Source organism: Rattus rattus, chromosome 3, assembly GCF_011064425.1.
Source record: "Rattus rattus isolate New Zealand chromosome 3, Rrattus_CSIRO_v1, whole genome shotgun sequence".
Classification (NCBI taxonomy): Eukaryota; Metazoa; Chordata; class Mammalia; order Rodentia; family Muridae; genus Rattus; species Rattus rattus.
This window is the reverse complement of record NC_046156.1, coordinates 127,347,008-127,368,030: the sequence shown is the minus strand read 5'-3', so window position 1 is coordinate 127,368,030 and position 21,023 is coordinate 127,347,008. Positions and strand designations below refer to the sequence as shown.

General features: G+C 42.6%; 1 pseudogene; it reads right to left on the bottom strand.

Annotated features, from left to right (window-relative positions):
- Positions 1 to 17,081: 17,081 nt before the first annotated feature.
- LOC116896992 lies at positions 17,082 to 17,509 on the bottom strand (annotated as a pseudogene).
- Positions 17,510 to 21,023: the final 3,514 nt, after the last annotated feature.

Sequence of the window (21,023 nt, the reverse complement as noted above, 5' to 3'; positions counted from 1 at the left end):
GATTCTCCTGACAGCTGGCCATGTTGGCTTTTTGCATGGATGTTGGGGATTTGAACACAATTTTTCATGCTTGAGCCATAGCTGCTGTTACCACTGAACCATCTTCCCAGCACAATCGCTGCTACATTTTTTTCTTTCTTGGCAAATCAGTTCATCTCTGTAGTTTCCTATTATTTTAGCCATTTACTATAGTTTGGCATAAAATCCATTATTGATGTCAGATATTTTCTTTAACCAGCTCTTTTTAATATATATTCTTGAAATAAAGGGCTATATATATATTTTTTTTCATCTGTGAGACATGAAAATCTTAAGAAGAATTTTTCTTTTTCTCTCTTTTCTTCTTTCCTTCCAAGTTGAAAGCAGTGAAGCCAGAAAGAAAATTAACTGTGATGGGGATTATTTCAGATGTATCGATATCATTTCCCCAGGCTGGGAAATGTTAAACTTTGTAAACTCTGAAGCACACAAAGTGTTCCTTTGCATTTTACTTTAGTAAAAATAAAAGCAAATGCATCCAGTACATATTCTTCTCCCTTTCTCCCTTCAGCACGTGTAGCGCTGCCCTGTAAGGCACAATCATCTACTAAGACTGATGATTCTAATTTCCATTGTTTTATATTTCCCTCTTCCTCTTTTTTTTTTAACTGTGAACTCTCTTTACACCTTTGGGCTCAATGTATTCCTCTGAATTATATAGTGCTAAACACCCTTTGCCATCTGTCTGAGGGTCTCAGCCCTTGATCGGTGAATTTAACCCATTTTTACTTGTTGTAAAAACCGTAACACAGGAGCTCACTTGTATATCTTTGCTCCTTGTTTAGTTTTCACTGTGTTCTTTTTCCCCACTCTCCTAGCTTCCATGGGATAATCTTAAGGCTGTTAAGGTAACGTCTTAGTTAACTTTCCTGTTGCTGTAATAAAACACCCCGAAGAAAGCAACTTAAAGTAGAGACAGTTTGGTCTGTAGTCCAGGTCATAGCCCACCACTGCTGGAAAGTCACAGAGGCTTTTGAGAACTGAGCATTGTTAAGAAAACAATGGATTAAGGTATACACAATAGTTCCCATTAATTTTCTTTATTTTTATACAGTTCAGAATCCTAAGCTCAGGGAATGGTGCCACCCATATGGATAGGTCTTCCCACATTAGTTAACATAATGAAGATAATCCTTCCCAGACAGTCTCACATTCTTGGAGGCCCATCTTCCATGTGATTCTAGATTATTTCCAGTTGATACTTAAAATTATTACAGGTAAGTTTGTGTTTAACATCTGATAAGTTTTTCTTATAAGCTAATAGTTAAGTTCATTTTTTCATCTAAGTTAAAATGTTATTAATCTTTGAATCTCCAACACTTTATCTCACTACCCCATACAAACACAAAACTCTGCAAGTTTCTTGTTCTCCACATTGCTGTTGGAACCATCAGTTTGACTGCCGTTGTGGTTACTATTGGGGAATAGTACTTAGACTTTAATACGAGAGCTATTCCTGCAAGCCAGAGCAATGGATTCCTACATTGTCCTCATCTTACACCATCATGGAGTCAGCACTTCAGACTTTGTTCACTGAACTCAGAGGGAAAGAAGCAATCCCGTGAGAGATCTTTTTCAACCCACCTCTCATTAGTGACATAGGTGCTGTCTTGAAACTGCTCCCTTACCCCAGACCTGAGCAACCTCTAACAGGAAGAGAGCATCTCTTACCCTCACATTGATCTCTGAACATGGTGGACACCATCAGTCTCACTGTCGCTGAGCCATGGCAGTACTGGGATGGGACCAGCTTAGGAGGCAGAGTGTGGGGTCTGTGTTAGTTGCTATCTTGCTTGAAATTGTGAATCTGGTTTATGTTCTTTTCCCAAGCTTATTAGGAGACTCAAGAGAGAACTGCATGTGCAAGTTCTTAACGACCACATTACATAACTGTCTGCGATGCATTGTAGGGAGGTCCTTCTTTTCCTCTTAAATTTTAAAATGGATAAGGAACTTGGAGAGAAGAAAATGTTAACTATTTCATTATAGAAATTTTGAACTATTTTCTGCTGGCAGACTTTAAGGTGCAAGTCATATTCGTGACTAAAGCATTAGAACAAGCTTCTTTACTTACTTCCCTATTTAAAGTTGTGATTTGATTTTCCTTTTAACAAATGGACTAAAGACTAGAGAACACAAAGGCCTGGGGGCTGGAGGAGTTCTGTGTGAGTGCATGTCCCTCTTTTATGTTTCATTGACAACAAACTTCAGGGAGAAAATCGCTACACAGATTACTTGTACTTGGACATGAGCACGGACTTCATTAGGAAGATGATAACTAGGCTTCCTCCCCTCATTATGTTATCTTTTCTAGAACAGGTTGTCTTTAAAACCAGCAAGAGTCTTCAAATGAGCAGAACATTCACGCTTTCCTAGTGGTTTTTCTTGTTGCTAGGACAGGACACCTGACAACGGTTGAAAGGAGGAGCTGATGCGGCCACAAGTCTTAGTGGAAAGTCTGTCCTGGGGAGGAAGCCATGGAGGCTCCTGTTTGATCAGCTGTCACATGGGGAAGGGGGCAGCGAGTCATGCTGTTGCCAGGGAAGGGAGAAGGGAGTGACAACTGCTCCTACCCCCTACCCCTTCCTCCTTTTTGTTCAGTCTGGGATTCCAGCCTGTGGCATGGTGCCACCCCCACTTAGGATAGATCATCTGACCTCAATGAACTTAATCTAGAAAAATCCCTCAGCTGTCCTCAGAGATTTGTTCCCATAGCGATTCTAAATTCTGCAAAATTAGCAATATAGACCATCACAGCAATAACAAAAGGTTCTCTTTAGCTTTCAAAATATAGGATTATTTATGTGCCCTCCCACGAGGTCTCCCATTAAAGAACTAAACCAAGTACATATAAAAACACACCATATCTCTTACTGTCCATAAACTATTACTGGATAAAATGTAGACAGTAGTTTTTGGAAAATTATGGAAAAGAATTTTCTACATTCTTAACACATAATGAGATAATAAACACATTGTTCTTTGTAATAGTATGATAGAAAATTGTAGCTTTCTATATTGTAATGATAGAAAATTATAATAATTTTATGTATATGATAATATATTATAGATAATATAGACAGACATTTTATATATATATGGATCATCTAAATATAATAATTCTGGGGTCTCAAACTCTATATTCCAACAAAAATAAATAACAAATTGACCTACATTAATAAAGAGACTTTTTAATTTGGAGGCAGAATCTCTTTATATGGACCAGGCTAGACTTTTACTCACAGTTATCCACCTGCCTCTGCCTTTCAAGTGATGATTAATGGCGGGTGCCTAAGCCCTTTTTTTTTTTAAAAGGACCCTGGAAGCTCTTTATCTTACTACACTTCTTATGGGATTTAAAAGAATTCATCCTCCTCTCTTCCTCCTCCTCCTCCTCCTCCTCTCTTCCTCCTCTCCCCTCCCCCCCCTCCTCTTTATGGTTATGGGTGTGCTTGAATCAATTCTCTGCTTTCACTGTGGTTTCCAGAGATAGAACACAGGTTGTCTGGCTTTCAAGTTACCTTTGCTCACCATCATTAGAGACTTTTTCTTAAAAACATAGTAATACTTTAGGTATTTTTCTGTTTGTGAAGATGAGGCTCGAAAAAAGCTGTTTCACTTAGAACTAGTTCTTGACATTTTACTTAATTGAATCAAACCAAATCAATTTGGTGGGTGGTGAGTATTGAAACAAAATCTCTTGTAAACCAGGCTGGGCTTAAGCTCCTAACCCTTCTGCCACAGAATTCCTAAGGGCTGGGACTGTAATGTCTTAGTCATTAATTGTGCCTGATACCTTAAAGTCAGTCTGTAGCCATCTGGTCTTCTGTAAAATTCCATAAAGCTAGTCTTCTGTGCACACTGTACACGGAGAGAGATTGATATCAGAGTTGTTAGGGGTCAAGGCCTCCCCCTCCCTAACTCACAACCCTAACAAGCTAGACCTACCCAGCTGTCCTCAAGCCAGCCCATGAAGCAAGCGCTGGTGAAGCAGATTTATTCAACATGGCCACGTTGAGAAGAGGAACAGGTGTCCATCTTTGGGGTCCAGAGAGAAGGTTTGGGTTTAATTTAGAGGGCAAGAATTATGCATAACTCGGCAACCCTGGTCAAGCTGAGGCCTTGTCCATCATTGCTGTCTGGGTTCCAGTCTCTCCTATAAGGTGGTCTGACACCTAGTTTTGTCCCCAAAACACAAGCTCCTTCTCTGGCTAAGCCAGACTCCCAGTCTCTTCCTTCCCCCAGCATGAGGAAATTTTCTTGGGAAATTCCACTATCTTGGAGTTCATTGCCTCTACAGCCTGATGGTCAAAGGGCAAGCACAAGTGTCGCTTTTAGAATATCTTTATTCCTGTCAAGATGGCTACAGAGACCGGAAATAAAGACACCCCCCTGCTTCTTCTTAACCTTCTTGGACAGGCTGAGAGGCCCAGGTGCACTGGGCCCACAGCAGCTTAGGGTAAGTGCTAAATTGGCGTCACTCCAGCATAACCAGCAGAAGGCCTAATCCAGCCTGCACTAAGGGCACAGAAAACCCAGGATAGGACAACTGTTTTTCTGTGTCGGGGTTCCTTGCTAATGCCGAGGCCATTTTGTCTCCCCGTGCACTTTGCGCTCCCCATTGGGTTTTAATGGCAGGATGATGACAGCTGCTCTCCAGCTCTTCACTAAGGGGGTGAAGAGGGGAGCTCTTTGTACATCTTTTTGTGAAGGCGGGAAACTTCCCCAACAGTAGGAATTCAGAATGATAGACTTGCCCATCCCTAATCTTTCACTGGCAAGGGGAGTGGCATCAGGGTGGGCAGAGGGCAGTGCTAAGCATTTCTAAAGTGCTGTCCCGGTTGCATTTCTGACGCTGTGGTGAAGTATATTGATGAGAGCAGTTATTTTAGCTCACAACTCCAGGTAGTACCGTAGTAGAAAGGTCAGTGTGGAATGAACTTAACATCACAATTCGCAGTCAAGCACAGAGAGGATGAACGCACGCATGCTTGGTACTTGCCTAGCTTTCTCTACTCCTACAGAGCCCTAAACAAGGAGTGGTGCTGCTTCCTCTCAGACTGGGTCTTCTCGCCTCAATTAAGATGATCAGGGCAGCCCCCAGAGACAGACCCACCAGCCAGCCTGATCCAGGCAATCTCTAACTGAGACTCTCTAGGTCACACTAATCTGACAAAACTAATCATCACAAGTGTGCGTTCTCTTAATAAAGACCAAACTCATTGCTCTGGCTGTTGGAAAGATGAGTAAATGGCGTCCTTGCTCAACAGTGCTTCTCAAATCAGAGAGGAAGTCAAAGAGGAAATGATTCTCAAAGTATGGCGTCCCTTCCGGTCATCTGCCTTGTAGAAGGGAAACAAATTAAGAACTACTGTTCTCCCCTCCTCCCTTTTTTTTTTTTTTTTTTTTTTTTTTTCTATGGCAGCTTCAAGTACTGATACATTTTCAGGGAAAGATTAAATAGGGTTGTGATGCTTCTTAAAAGAGACAGAAGACATCACGTGGAAGACACAGTACTTCTGAATTATATGTGTAGCTCAAAGCAATTTTGGGGAAAGTATAATTAATTAAAGCAACTCGATGCGCTCAGCCTCAGTTCACAGCAGCAGCATCTCTGCTGGACTCGTGGTGGGACAATTCATCATTAGTCACAGGCAGTCCAGAGAGGATGGTTCTGGGGGGTTGATTAGGTTCTTCCATCCCTCAGCTCCACCCCCTCAGAGTTGGCTCCATCTTCTGGTTGGTGGCTGTAGTGACTCCAGATTCCGCAAGCACCCAAGGCGCTGTCTCCCCAAAGGGGCGCCTCAGCAGCTCCTTGGAGCAGAAGGGCCTTCCCGACATGTCTTGTTTCTCAGGCCCGAGCTGAGTGACGATCCATTCTTGAGTCCATTTTTGCAAAGGCATGTGATTTAGCAAACACTTCAAACAGGAGAGTTTTGGCTGAGGCTTGTCAGTGTGATTGCGACCATTTCCTCACCTCTGAACTCAACTCGTTGAGACCAGGTGTCAGCAAAGTAATTCTCGGTCATGTTAAAACTGCTTCATCTAGGTGTATATTATTGGTTCATTGTGCTCCCTCTCCTGCCTCTCCCCCTTCCAATAATTCCCTTGTTCACACACATACACCCCTTATACAAACACACCTCTCTCTCACACACACCTCTCTTTTTCTCTCTCTCACACAAATTTCTCTCACAGACAAACACCTCTCTCACGTACCTCTTTTTTGTACTCTCATGCATACACCTCTCTTTCTCTTTTTCACACCTCTCTCTCTCTCATACACACACCTCTATCACACACACACATCTCCTTACACACACCTTTCTCACAAACATACCTCTCTCTTACACACACCTCTCTTTCTCTCACACATACCTCTCTCTCACATACACACTACTCTCATACACACACCTCTCTCATATACACCTTTCTCTCTCACACACATACTTCTCTCACACACACACTTCTCTCTCACACCTCTCTCTCACACACACACACACCTCTCTCACAAACCTCTCCTCACACACCTTTCTCTCTCACACACACCTCTCCTCACACAAACCTTTCTCTCTTGCACACATACTTCTCTCCTCTCTCTCTCTCTCTCTCTCTCTCTCTCTCTCTCTCTCTCTCTCTCTCTCTCTCTCAGAGTTATCCGCAGTACTTCTTTTACTAACCTTTAATTTCCTTCTAAAATCAGTCTTTTGGTTTTGTTAATACTGGAGTCAGCCAGTTCTACATTTACCCTCATCGTGTGATTAGGTATTTTCTCCCAGTTTCTCTGGAGCACTTCCAAACTGAAGAGACCTAGTCTACATAGGATAGAAAGTCACTCTTCTTTCTCCCGCAGATTCACGCTGCTCACCTGTTTCCCCAGCAAGGGCAGAGTGGAGCTCAGCTGTGAGACTTGCTCATATTGCCTTCCAGTGCTGCCTGTGGTTCTGTGAAACTGACCAGTGTGCATGGAGCAGTTACATCACAAAATAATGCCTTGTTTCTTTCCCCTTTGAAGGCACAGTTAGTTTACCAGCACTCCATGACTTCTGGATATGAATTTATCTTACATACCTGTTCTGTCATTTAAGTGCATAACAGGTGATGTCCTCAGGGTGTGACCAAAGCATTTCTGAGACTTGAGGTAATTTTTCAGTCTGAAACGGCCAGTCCATGAAGTCCATCCTTCTGTGAAGTAACCCAATCTATGGTTCAAATGCTACCATTTGGGGCTATCTACATTTCTTTGAGAGGTAAACTGTTTCAGGTTTTAGCAGTGAAATCAAGGAAAGAAAAATTTCTTTCCCCTATACTAGCTGGAACTACAAGCATGTTCATATCATGTGACTGGTAAAATGTGGCTGTACATTAATAAGGCAAGGCCTATCCATTGCCATACAAGGCTCCGCTGTTCTGAGTTTTCCTGTTGTTTGGGGGTGGGAAGCAGTGTTCTTTGAGATTTGACAGGAAGACTGAGGGAGGCAGCTTTATTTATTTATTTTTCTGATTTGTCGTTGTTTGTGTTGAGCAAGGAGAGGGAGTACAGGACACATAGTCTCTGAACCTACACACACAATGTCAAGTTGATGTGAGTGTTGGCCAGTGATCCCCTAAGACCGTGACTAAGATCCATGCTTTTGCAAAAGTTTACACAGGAAGTTTTTTTGAGGGGAGGGGGGCTTTTTAAATTGCATTTTTAATTTACATTTTAAATGTTAACCCATTTCCTGGTTTCCCCTCCAGAAACTCACTATCCACCCCTCTTCCCCACCTCCACTTCTATGAGGTTGCTACCTCCTCCACCCACCCACTCCCTCCCACCTCCCCACCCTGACATTCCCCTACACTGGGGCATCAAGCCTTGACAGGATTGAGGGCCTCTCCTCCCATTGACGCCCCAACAAGACCATCCTCTGCTACATATGGGGATGGAGCCATGGTCCATCCTTGTGTTTTCTCTGGATGGTAGTTTAGTCCTTGGGGGATCTGGAGGGTCTGGGGGGGCTGGTTGGTTGATATTGTTCTTCTTATGGGGTTGCCAACCCCTTCGGCTCCTTCAGTCCTTTCTCTATTCAGTTATTTCTCTAACCATTGGAGATTCATTCTTAGTTCAATAGTTGGCTGGGAGCATCCCAAGATGCTTTAATACCAGAAGTAAATTCACTTACTTAACAAGTGTCTAGAAATGTCTGTAAACCCTAGATAATAATGATTTAAAGCAATACTGATCCGAGGCTGGAGATGTAGCTCCTGGTAAAGTGCGTACTCAGCATGTTTGAAGCTCTTGGTTCGATACCCAGTACTGTGTGAAATGATCATAAAATGGTGCATGTGTGTAATGGACAAACTCAGGAGCTGGCAGCAGGAGGATCAAAACTCAGTCATCTTTTCCACCTCAGGAGTTTGAGGCCAGCCTGGGCTATGTGAGACCATGTCTCAATAAAATAAACTAATTTAATATAGGAAAGATACAGATGACAGCAAGATCTTTAAAAGTTGTTATTACCGGGCTGTGTGGTTAGGTAGGCAGAGATCACCCTGTGGTGATCAAGTGAGGGACTGAACAGGGAGACTTCAACTGGGGATGGAGAGGAGAAACAGACGTCAGGGATGGCATCAGGTCCACGATCTGCTTCAGACAAGGTGTTTTCTAGGAACAGCAACCGGTCAGGAGACCCAGACCACACAGCCTGTCTGCATCCCTGTGCCATGTGTGTCCCCTCTGCCTTCCCTCACGGACTGCTCCATGATTTGCACAAAGGGAAATTCCGATTCCTAAAGCACTTGGTCTGACTTTATGGAATGAAGTGTTTTGAGACACCTGCTCGCTCTAATGTGGAATAACAGTTTACACAGCAAAGTGCGTTCGCCTAAGCAGTCATAGGTATGTGGAATTCTCTACCCACCCCGATGAATAGCTGCCGAGCTTTAGAAAAATCTGACAGTCAGCACTTTTTAAAGGGTGAGCAGGTCTCTATTCTAAGGAGATTTGTGAGACCACGGATCCTTTATAATGCCTTCATTAATATCAGTGCATTGCAGTCCATAGCTAAGTCATCTAAGGGTGCACTCTTCATGCTCATGAGAGAACTTACATTTTCCAAATCTTTTCTGTTTATAAACAACCTACTCTCCATAGTGCCTTATCATCAGAGATGAAAATTCTGTCCGTCTGTCCACCCACAGTAACTATTCTCCAGCCTTCCTAAAACTACCAGCGTAGTACTTTGACAGACACCTCAGGTTTTACAGACCCAAACATAGTACAGATGACTCTGAAAGAGTAATGTCTGCGCTGCCCATTAGCTTCCGAGGACGCCAACTGTTGAGGCATCTGCTAAGTGGGAGTTTTAATTGAATGGAATGTGTTGTGATTCTATCAACGAGCCTCATGCTCCCTGTACCATCTGTTGAGCGAGTCTGAAACTGCTTTGCCTACGCAGACAGATGTAATGACGGTAGCCACTAAAATGAACACCACTTTAGGCTAACTGGCCTTCTTCCTATTTGTTTGTTTGTTTATTTATTATGTTTTAAAAGTCATTAGAAGATAAGTTGGTGAGAAAAAAATATGATCGCAAACACCAAAGGACCTCAACAACAAAATAAGCAACTTGACTTTTAAAATTGGGCAAAGAACTTACACGGAGATTCTTCCAAAGGCCTATGAATGGCCAGTGAGTACCAGAAAGATGCTCAAGCACTAGTCATTATGGAAATGCAAGTTAAGACCACAATGTGATACCGCCTCATAGTTATTAGAATGGCTGTTATTTGGAGAAAACCAAAACAAAAACAATAACAAGGGTTGGGCAGGTCGTGAAGAAATTTGAACCCTGGACGCCGCTGTCGAGGATATGAAGTTTTTCACTGTGAAAAAAGCTAGAATTTGGTCCAGCAGTTCCACATCTCAGTCAAGAGTTCAAAGCAGGGAGCAGAACAGATATTTCTAACAGCATTCTGCACAGCAGTGTCCACAATAGCACAGGAAGAAGCAACCGCCGTCTTCTGACGGATGACTGCATACCATGATAAATAATGACACAACATGTTCATAGTTACGTCTAGTGTGTAGCACGTGTATTAGGTGGAAAAGCTCATGTTTTAAGTATTTATACTATTTTAATACATGATAGTCTAGGCTATTGTGCACTGGTCACTAGCACTTTTTCTTCTACAAGATTAATTCTTGTTTCTAAGGATTATTTTTAAATTGTACATGTTTTCAAGTAGAGCATGGCAGTTTAATCTTAGCATACAATGTGGAATTGTCAACTCCTTCCTCTGCACAGTTGCCAAGCCTAGTGACCCGGGTCATGTGTGTCTGTATGGGAGGCTGGGGTGAGCTGAAGCAAAGACATGGCCACCTTCTCTAAGGCCACCATGTTTGGTTGGGGAATCAGTGCTCTCTGGACTACTATCCACTCCTTTTCAGAAGGGACCTATAATCTGTCCTTTGCTTGTTTTTTTTAAAAGTATTATATTTTATTTATTCTTTGAGAATGTTGTACATGCATAAAATGCATTTTTATCATAACCTCACTCTGCTACCCCACATCCAATTCCCCCTGGGTAGGTGTAAAATCCAGCCCCTCTCCCAACATGACAGGAAGGAAGGCTCTCCTCTCTCTGAGGCAAATTAGAGTCCAGACCCTCCCTCTCTAGCCTCCTTGAAGCTAGAGGAGGGATAAATTCCCTGACGCTATAAGACGCGTTCTCCAGAATGTGTCAGGGCTTGTAATTCTTAGACCTAAAGAGGTATGATGGTGGGGAGCCTGTCAGACCGGGGCGGAAGATCTGCAGTGGCAAAGCTTCCAAGAACAGCCAGGTGATAATCAGTGAGGGCAGACAGGGTAACAGCAGTGGTGATGCCCAAGCCAAACAGACTCTAGGGGCCCAATGTGACCACACAGTTCCCTCTCCCTCCCCCAACCTCATTTTTTTCTTTTCTTTTTTTATTAATCATTTTATTCATTTACATTTCAAATAATATCCCCCTTCCCAGTTACCCCTCCACAACCCCCCCACCCCATTTTCCCTCCTCCCTCCCCTTTGCCTCTGTGAGGGTGCTCCTCCACCCACTCTCCCACTTCCACCTCACTACTCTAGCATCCCTCTACGCTGGGGCATCAGGCCTCCCTCCCCTGATGTCAGATAAGGCCATCCTCTTCTACATATGTATCTGGAGTCCTGGCTCCGTCCATGTGTACTCTTTGGTTGGTGGTTTAGTCCAAGCCTCATTTTCAAACCAGGTTTTCTTATCTTTCTGGAAATCCTACAAGCTGTCCTTTTTATTATTTTATTTTAATTAACTAATTAATATTTGCTTTTTGGTCACATGTAGCCAAAGCTGGCCTTGGATTCCCGATGTGCCTGCCTCTGCCTCACACATGCTGGGATTGCAGGTAGTGCCACCTCACCGGCTTCAATAAGAAACACCTTCCTCTTGGGATTATGTTAGCTGCACTTAAAATTGTTTGCTAAGAACTAAAAACCCTGCCTAACAGAACTGCTGACAGGTTTTTGGAATTATTATGAATTATGTGATGATTGTCTTTGTACTTTAGTGAAGTTGTCATTTCCTTGACCCTATTCTCAGACAGGTATCAATAAAAATAGGGACGATGGTATCAGTGAATTGAAAAAATAAAATAGCATAGTCTGTCCGCCTCAAAAAGTACTGAGTTTGAGAGTGATCACATATGTAAAAGAATATGGGGTTTGCTTCATTTGCATGTGAAAATGGAGTCTAAAGTTGCAAAAGTATACTTTGTAGTTCCTTTGTTGTATGCTGGTATGTTGTGTGTGTGTCTCTGTGTGTGTGTGTGTGTCTGTGTGTTTGTGTGTGTGTTCATGTAGAAGTCAGGGACAATTTTGTGAAATTACTTTTCCCTCATCTTTACGTGGGTTCGGGGGATCAAACTCACATAGCCATGTTTGGCTACAATCACCTTTACCCTCTGAGCCCTCTCACCAGCCCCGAACTACATTGTATTGAGGTTCTCTCACACGGGCATCTTAATTTCATTCTTCTTGACACCCTCTCAGTGCCGTTAAAGAATAAGCCATATATTGCTTAAAGTTTAAACTGCCCATGTTGGAGTTATAGAAAAATGCAAATAGTGATCACGGATTCCTTCAGCTAACATGTACTCAGTACAGACTCTGTGCGGGGTGTAGCTCAAAGGATAAATTTCATAGGAGCTACTGCAAAACACATCAATCAGGGCAGCAGGCACATGAGAGAAAGTCGCCTGGAAAGCACAGACTGGCTTCACTGAGTCAGAGAAAGCTTCTTTGTGGAAATGGCTTCCAGGGCAGGGTGGGGCCAGTGGAGAAGAAGCCCAGCCATGGGGAAGGAAGGGTTATTGGACTTCCCAGGCAGAGGAAATGGCTTTGGCCCAATGCCAAGGACCTGTCAGGGAATTAAATGACCAGCACGCCGTGCCATAAGGCCACAAATACAACTGAGACCATGCCAGAGGCTTCATCTCTTTCAGGGAACCAGAAGACTTAAGGTCCGCTCTTTCTTATGAGAGTAATATAGAGTCCCCGAGTGTGCTCGGCTTGCGGGGAGGCCTGACAGGATCAATTCATTCTGCCTGCATGTGCAGAGCGAACCGCTAAGAGCTCAGCGTGAATGCAGGGCCCTGGGTAGGTACTGGTGTTGGCTGTGAGTAATAGGAAAAGGAGAGGTAGGAAATTCAGAATGTGTGTAGGGCCCAGTCAGCACGTGCTGGTGACACGCTAGGCGTGCCTATTATGATAGAAAAGAGGAAGCAGGTACAAAAGCTGAGTCCCCCATCTTTAGCTTGGCCATCTGAACGGATATTGCTGTCACCGAGGTAGGGAATACATCACAGTTGAGTGTGGGATCAGACGAGTTTATGATCTAGGCAGAGCACGAGTTCAGCTTGGGGTATGGTTGTTGTCTGTGTACCTCTGAGATACGCAAACAACGGTGCTAAATAGTTTTATATTATCAGAACCTAGAGGAGCTGTAATAGGAGCATTTGTAAGAAACTCCACGGTGTGAGATCAGCTGCTGAGAGGTGAGTGGTGGAGCAAAGGGGACTCAGAATTCCAACAGTTAGGTGTGCGGCTCAGGAAAGGGCTCTCTGACAGCACGGCAAACATGGTGCCGGCTGGTCTTGCCAACCCCTCTTCCCTCTCTCTTGATAAACCACAAGATTACATTCCTAAAGCTAGCCACCAAGGTCTACTCCATTATGTGTCCACTTCCTTATGCCTAAAACTCCAAGGTTCAGCTATCAAAACACCAATGTCCAGCTACCAAAATTCTTATTTTGGCTCTACTGGTTCAGTCAGGATTTATCCACTCATCCTATCCTAGATGATATAGGGGCAGCTCTCCCCATGTCCCCCTCCAGAGCAATATACTCCCTTTGGGCTGAGAATTTGGTGTCCGGGTGTGTTCTGTGACTACTTCAAGGCCTCTTACACTCAGTAGTTTATGTCTGCTTAGCCCTAATGAGGTTCTGCATTCAACCCCCAGCCCTGAAAAAGTGTCTAACCCTTTAACTAGCCTAGGTGGCCATTAGCAGATGACTGGAGAAAGAAAATGTGATACAAATACAGTGAAATGCATCTCTAAGAAAAGAGGAGTCATAGTATTTGTGTGAAAACACATAGAAATGAAAGCTACTGTGGTAACCAAAATAAAGCAGACACAGAAAGGCAAGACTTACATTTTCTTCTCATGCTGAACCTAGATTTGTGTGTGTGTGTGTGTGTGTGTGTGTGTGTGTGTGTGTGTGTGTATTTCATGTGTGCTTGTAGCCCATGAATCCTGAGAGAACAGGGAGGGTAGGAGGAAAGAGGGAGTGATAGCCAGAGGCTGTGCGTGCTGGAGGGAGACTGGGCAGGGGGAGGCACATGAAAGACGAGAACAGAGCACAATGCCACACTATGAGAATGCCACAAGAAAGACCATCTATTTGTCTACTGGGGTGGTTCATGTTCATGGTAAACCTCACAGGATCTGAAGTCACCTAGGAGACACACTTCCAGGCACACCTGTGAGGGAGCATCTAGTCTCTGGGGGATTATGTTGATTAGGCTGAGATGAGAAGATACCCCTAAAGTTAGGTGTCACCTTTCCTGAAGTCTGCAGTACTGGGCTGAGGAAAAGGAAAAGGTCAGTAGCGTTGCTCTCTGCTTCCTGATTGTGAAGGTGAAGTGAAGAGATGCTTCAAGCTCCTGCTATCTTGGTTTTCTTATGATGGGCTGCACATTTGAACTATGAGCCCAGACTAACATACAAAAAGTAAAAGGAGGAGAAGGAGAAGGAGGGGAGGCAGGGAGAAGGAAGAAAAGAAAAGGAGGAAGAGGAAGGAGGAGGAAGGAAGGGAGGAGGAGAAGAGAAGGAGGAGGAGGGGAGGGGAGGAGGAGGAGGAAGGAGGAAGTTGGTCATCAGAGAGGCTCAGCCATTACCATCAGGAAGGGAGGGGAGGGGATGTTGCCCGAAACCGGGAAAGGGAATAACCAAATGTATATAAGAAATACTGTTAATAAAAAAAAATAAATAAAATTTAGATTCAAAAGGAAAAAAAAAAAAAAAAGACTGTATCTTGGGTTTAATTTCTCTTCACCCGTGTTCAGCAGCTTACAATCACCCGTGACTCTAGCTCCAAGGTATCTGATGCCAGGGTGTGGGGATGGGGTGGGGTGGGGGGTGAAATTCTCTAGGGAAAATGATGTTTAAAGTAGAACTCTGTAACTGGTATAGACTGGGTTTACCACCCATCCACACAATTAATTAATAGTAGTAACTGAGGGTCTCAGCTGGTGGTGAGAGTTTGCCCTGTCAGGGAGAGTTCTTTAAAAAGGGCCCAGAAAAGCTCCCTTCCCCCTTCTGAAATTGAGGGCTGAGCAAGGATTCAGCTATCTAAGAATGCGGTGCTAGACCCTCACCGGACATCCAAGTCCCCTTGACCTTGGAATTCAAAGTGCTCAATACTGTGAGGTAAGAATGTCTGCTGTCCGGAAAGTCATCTTGTCCATAGTACTCCCTTACAGAATTCCAAAAAAGACAAGGATGATTTAAAAACCAACAAGCAAACGAACACTGGACTCTACATGCCGTTATCATAAAGACAGTGAGGACATAAAAGTGTCTCAAAATTTGATCTCCCATAAGTCTTTTCTTAAGAAGATGTTTGTCTTAGTCAGGGTTTCTACTACTGTGATAAAACACCATAATCAAAAAGCAAGTTGGGGAGGAAAGGGTTTATTTGGCTTACACTTCCAGATTATTGGAGGAACTGAGGACAGGCACTCAAGAGGGGTTGGACCCTGGAGGCAGGAGCTGATGCAGAGATCATGGGAGGGCGCTGCTTATTGGCTTCCTCCTCATGATTTGCTCAGCCTGATTTCTTTTTTTTTTTTTTTTTATTATTAACCCAGAGTATTTCTTATATACATTTGAATGTTATTCCTTTCCCAGTTTCGTGGGCCCCCCCCCCCCCCTTCCTAGGGTGTTCCTCCCAAATGCCCCCCTTGCTGCCCTCTCCCCAACAGTCTAGTTCATAGGGGTTCAGTTTCAGGACCCAGGGCTTCCCCTTCCACTGGTGCTCTTACTAGGATATTCATTGCAACCCTGAGGTCAGAGTCCAGGGTCAGTCCATGAACCTTTGGTACAGTGGCTTGTCCTGGAAGCTCTGGTTGGTTTTGCTGTAATAAAGGGTCAAACTAAGAAAGTTCTTTCTCTGATTCCTTCAAAGGGGGTCCTATTCTCAGTTCAGTGGTTTCCTGCTGGCATACGCCTCTGTATTTGCTGTATTCTGTCAGCCTGATTTCTTATAGAACCCAGGACACCATCCAGGGATGGTACCACTCACAATGGAGTGGGCCCTCCCCCATTGATCACTAGTTCATCAAATGCCTTACAGCTAGATCTAATGGAGGCATTTTCTCAACTGATGTTCCTTCCTCTCTTATGTCTCTAACTTGTGTCAAGTTGATACAGAACCTGGCAGTACAGTGTTGAAAAAATGTGTTTTTCCTAATAAAAGGCAAACTAAGAAAGAAAAAGACTCAAAGAGAAAAAAATCTCAGTAAAATTGTAGTTCAAGGGAAATACTTAAACTCAGAGTACTTGTGAAGAAGGAAGAAAAGGTGGTTGATCGATCTATCTATCTATCTATCTATCTATCTATCTATCTATCTATCTATGTATCTATGTATCTATGTATCTATGTATCTATGTATCTATGTATCTATGTATCTATCTATCTATCTATGTATCTATCTATGTATCTATCTATGTATCTATGTATCTATCTATCTATCTATGTATCTATCTATGTATCTATCTATCTATCTATATCTATCTATCTATGTATCTATCTATCTATCTATCTATCTATGTATCTATGTATCTATCTATCTATCTATCTATCTATCTATCTATCTATCTATCTATGTATCTATCTATGTATCTATGTATCTATCTTATCTATCTATCTATGTATCTATCTATCTTATCTATCTATCTATCTATCTATCATCTATCTATCTATCTATCTACTTATTTGTGTGTGTGTGTATGTGTGTGTGTGTACGTGTACAAGTTCTCATGTGCATATGCCAGGACACTCATGAGGAAGTTAGAAGACAATTTCTGTGAGTCAGTTCTTCCCTTCCACCATCTGCATCCCAACAACTAAACTCAGGTCATGAGGTTGGATGGCAAGTACTTTTAGCCCCTGAGCCATGCCACCAACCAAATGAAGCAAATTCTTAAGTAACTTGAGGAATACATACAAGAACCCTCACTAGACGGGCAGTGAGTTCCATAGAAACCAGGCAAGGAAGAAAAATGTTGCCATTTTGTTTTTTAACTAAAGATCTGACGGTTTTATTTTCACATTTCACAATATAAGCAAAAAACACGTATATTTTTGTGTCACTTCTCCCTCCTGAAAGGGAAGTTCCTTGTCATGCATCTAGTAAACACCCAGGCTCAGCACCTAGATCTCCTGGTGAAACAACAAGAAATACAAACCGATAGAGCGCTTCTGCTTTTATCTGTCTGGCCAGGTCATGCCAGGCCATGTGGGCACCATCGTAGGGCAGGCGGGAGGTCTCATCACTGGAGGACCAGGCATCACGGGTATGTGGCCTCCCATGGGAGTTCTCATTTCAGCAGCTAGTCCCACAAGCATCATCCTAGGAGGAGGAGGGTCCATCGTTGGCATCATGGGAGGGCCTCCCATGTGGGGTGCAGGCATCATGCCAGGCCGAGAAGGACCTGGGAGGTGGGATCATGGCCCCTGCAAGTGGAGGAGCATAGAATGCATTCCTTGTTGAAATGCAGCCGTAGTTTTGTCAGTCAGGCTCTGGGCCTGCTCTTCTATCCATTTCTGTTAACAGTCTTTCATATTCTCTTTGTGTTTCATGAAGAATGGTGGGTAAGATACATATCACAGTAGTCACAATGAAACTTAGGCATGTTGCTCCGCAGGCGGTTGGCTACCCAGGTGCAAAATGTTGCCATTTTATAACATGTAACCTGGATACACTGAGGTTTACAAAGTTGCCAGTGACTTTGGCCTGAGTCACAGTATAGTTACAGTGGCACATGATGAAAGCTGACATGTGTACTGTATATACCTGTGCATATCTTCATAGTATGAAGCAAAAGAACTAGAGCTTCGTTTACTTATTTTCTCTCAGTAGATAGTAATGAATAAATCATCGTGATTTAGTATCTGTGTGAAATCGGGAACCTATTTATAGATTTTAAATATCTCATCTTTAATTTCTATTTATGTGTGAGGGTGTGAGTGTGCACTTACAAGGGAATGCCCACGGAGGCCAGAAGAGGGCATCAGATGACCTGGAGTTGGAATCACAGGTGGTTGTGAGCCACCTACTATGGCTGCTGGTAACCAATTCAGGTCCCCTGTGAGAGCAGCAAGTATTCTTAACTGCTGAGCCATCTCTCCAGCCCTATAGGTAGGTTTCAATGGATAAAAATTAATAGAAAATTATAGTTATTAATCAAAGTGACCATAATGATTACTCTTCACAGTAAATTTACAGGATTTAGAATCACCTAAGATTCACACTTGTGGGCATGTCGTTGAGGATCTTTCCAGAAAGGTTTATCTGAGGATGGAAGACCTCTGTGGATGAGAGACAACAGCATCCAGCATCTCAGATTGAATAAAGAAGAGGAAAAGGAAAAAGCAAGCCAAACTAGTATTCCTTTATCTCCTTAATGTCAAGAATCACTCTTGATGCCTCTCCCAACATATTCATTGAGGCAGGGTCTCTCAATCAAACCTGAGTTCACCATATTCACTGAGGCAGGGTCTCTCAATCAAACCTCAAGTTCATCAATCTGGCCAGTCTCCCAGGCAGCTTGCTTTAGTGACCCTGTCTTCCACCTTTTGAAGTTGGAATTATGGGTTGACCGCTATGCCCACTCTGAATTTACTTGGGTTCTGGGGAATCCAGACTCAAGTCTCCATGCTTGCTAAATGCTAAAACCACCAAACAACCACCACCAAACAACCACCAAACAACCACCAAGCAACCCTCCCAGTCTTTAATACACTGAGTTTTAAAGACATATACTACTCCTCTGATTAAAGAATCATAAATATTTTAAATGAATTTTTAAACTGTGTAATTAATTATTCAAAATACTTCCTGATAAAAATATATCTCATTTGCTAAATATGAAATGTTTTGTGTACTAGAATTAAATTTTTCTACAACTATAATCTTGTATTGATGTACTTGATATTAGTTTTGGATTCTTACAGCTTGCTGGTCTGGAAAAAGTGATGTGTGGTTTTTTTGTTTTTTTTTTAACTCTAAAATATGTGCATGAGATTATTTAAATGAGGCTATAAGACATGGTAGAAAAAGTACAAGAGGCAAAGCCAAATGTGTTAGTACATCATGTCCAAAGCTTAAATCAAACATTAAAGCAAATGATATATTTTATGGGAGACACTGCACAACACTTAAATTTCCTGAGTTCTCTTCTGCATCCTATGTTTAGACATGTAATTTAAATGAAATATAAATTTAATGAAATTAGTAAATGTTTATTTTGGGTGACACACACTCACTATACTGGGTCTCACAGATCATGTAAATTTTATAGAATATCTTTGCTTTAAAATAATTTGCAATCTGGCTGGGAGAAACATAAAAGAATGCATGTTGTTTTTTTCCAATTTCAAACCCTATTAAGCATATGCCCAGTCACAGCATAGGGACCCTAAGTTTCTGGTTTACTTCTGTTGTGAATGGCCGACCACCCCTGGTGAATGCCAGGAATAGACCAGATTCCAATTTCTCCAAAGTCTAACTTGGTGAGATCAATGAGATTTTTGGACTCATGTACAGAGCATGGATGAGGTCATACTTACATGAGTGGGGGACTCTCCCCTAACAGCTGCATCACTGCAGAAACCACCTATGGATGGCAACCTCATAGTCATTGCATCAAAGAGCCTCATCTTTAGTCACCTTTACACCTTCTATAATCCAGCATCTACCAAGATCACTTGCAGCTAGGGAGATAATAATATCTGGAATCCCAAGTGAGGGTCTCTTGGCCTTCACTAGGAGGGTCAATAACCTCATCACTATTATTATTACTATAGACCTGACTACCACTGTCTTGTTCTGCTCTGGTTGCCATGGCCACAAGAAAGTCCAGGATGACATTTTGTTATGCTAACAGGAAAAGAGGCCATGCAACAGCTCCCTTGTTTCTCTTGGTTATGTGCATGGCTACTGCAATATAGATGAGAGATTTGAGTTGTATCTTTAAGAACATCATCTTTCCTTTCCTCTTCTGTTCCTTCTTCTTTAGACTTTATTTGGATGAGTAGATCACCTTGAGCCATTAAGCAACCTTGGTGTTGGAAGCCACTCTGAAGGCTGGCAGAACAGAAACAAGGAGACCATGAGTTCATAGTATCATCCAGGAATATTCTATAATCTAATTGCTAAACTTTTGTCTTGTTTATGTCTCTTTTTAGACTTCTTGGGTATTTGTTCAATCCTACTCCTAATTAATATAGAAAATATAATAAGTGATTAAGAAGGTAAGAAAAATTAAATTAAAGACAATTAGTATTTGAGGGATTCAAGAGATGGCTCAGCAGTTAAGGGTACTGGATGCTCTTAAAGAAGACCAGAGTTTGGTTCCTACCTCCCCCACTGGATGGCTCACAACTGTCTGCCATTCCCACCAAAAGAGATCCTCTTCTGACCTCAGAAGGCACCTGTGCATGTATACACAGGAAGAGACACACAGACACAGAGATAGACATAGACCTGCACACACACACACACACACACACACACACACACACACACACCCATACACACAAATATAAGATAAATATTTAAAAAATAGAATTAGCATTGTGCATGTGTGCAAATACATATGCACATGAACATGGAGGGCAGAGGTCAACTTTGGGTGTCATTTCTCAGGTTCCATTTGCTTGTTTTATTGTTTTTTGTTTTTATTTTGTTTTTGAAACAAAGTCTTGTGGCTTTGGTTGTGAGACCAGCCTTTAACAGCTGAGCCATCTCTCCAGTCTGAAGACGTTGGTCTCTTACTAACCTGGAGGTTACCAATTCAGTTGGGCTCACCTGCTAGTCATCCTCAGGAACCTTCCTGTCTCTGCGTTCCCAATGCTGGCATTACAAATATGACCCATTATGCCCGTCTTTCGAAAAATGGGTTCCAGGAATCAAACTTGGATCCTCGTTTTCGCAAGGCAAGCCTGTTACTGACTGAGCTATTTCTCCAGTCTACAATTAGCATTTAGTGGGAGCAAACAGTTCATTGAATGTACAAATGAAGGCTACAGAGATGGTATGTAGAGCCCAAGGGTCTAGTCTGGGCTCTGAGTACATGTATAGAAATCTGATATATAACAAAAATCCTCAGCTCTAATCAACATCGAAAAATGAATGTTTAAATAAAT